The sequence below is a fragment of the Batrachochytrium dendrobatidis genome, assembly GCF_000203795.2.
Source record: "Batrachochytrium dendrobatidis JAM81 unplaced genomic scaffold BATDEscaffold_22, whole genome shotgun sequence".
NCBI classification, from domain to species: Eukaryota; Fungi; Chytridiomycota; class Chytridiomycetes; order Rhizophydiales; genus Batrachochytrium; species Batrachochytrium dendrobatidis.
The window spans coordinates 48,832-49,649 of NW_006281119.1; positions in this window are offsets into that span (position 1 = coordinate 48,832).

The following is an 818-nucleotide window of genomic DNA, read 5'->3' on the forward strand; positions in this document are numbered from 1 at the left end:
ACATTTCTTTAGCCACAACTTGCTGAATTTGGCAACTCGTGCAACCCGCGCAATTTCAAAATCAGATCATTGGATTAAATTGGATTGGATTAAATTAAATCGGATTGGATTAAATTGGATTCAACCCAGTATTGGCTTGTTGGGTAGGCTGTTGGATCATTAAAATGTAACTTGACAGTCTCAGAATTCAGTATTGGCCAATTCATACAAATCTGCTCATCATTTACCCAAACAAGTCGATACTAATGATTTTAGATTCATCATGGTCGCAGGCTATTCATAATGCATCACACGTGAAGTTCCATAAATTGATTTCAAAGCTAGTTTAGATGCATCAACCCATTTTAAACATTAATCAATGTCATTTCAAACATATCCTAAAATGAATGGTGCTGATGCAGAGCCATGTCACAGTTGAATGTGCTCCTACCATACCATTTCCTGTAAAACAAGTGTCTGTGTATAGACATGATCAGTGGCCATGTATTACACCCATTCCAGCATCAACTATTGAGTCATTGACACCATTGACACGATTATCTAGCACCACATCATTGTAAACATATTGTGCAGTACCTAGTCGTACACATGAAACATCAAATGCAATCCCCAATTCACTCTGACATACTCGTATTCAAAGTTGGCAGCAAACAAGTCATTACATACATATTGTCAAACAGCAAATACCTTGGTTTGGATCGTCGAGGGCACTACATTATCGCGACATCAGTGACTCCAGTGACATCAGTGACTTGAACCAGATCTCATCCAGCGCGTCGATTGCCAACGTCGGCTCATTAGCGGGGAATGGGCGATCA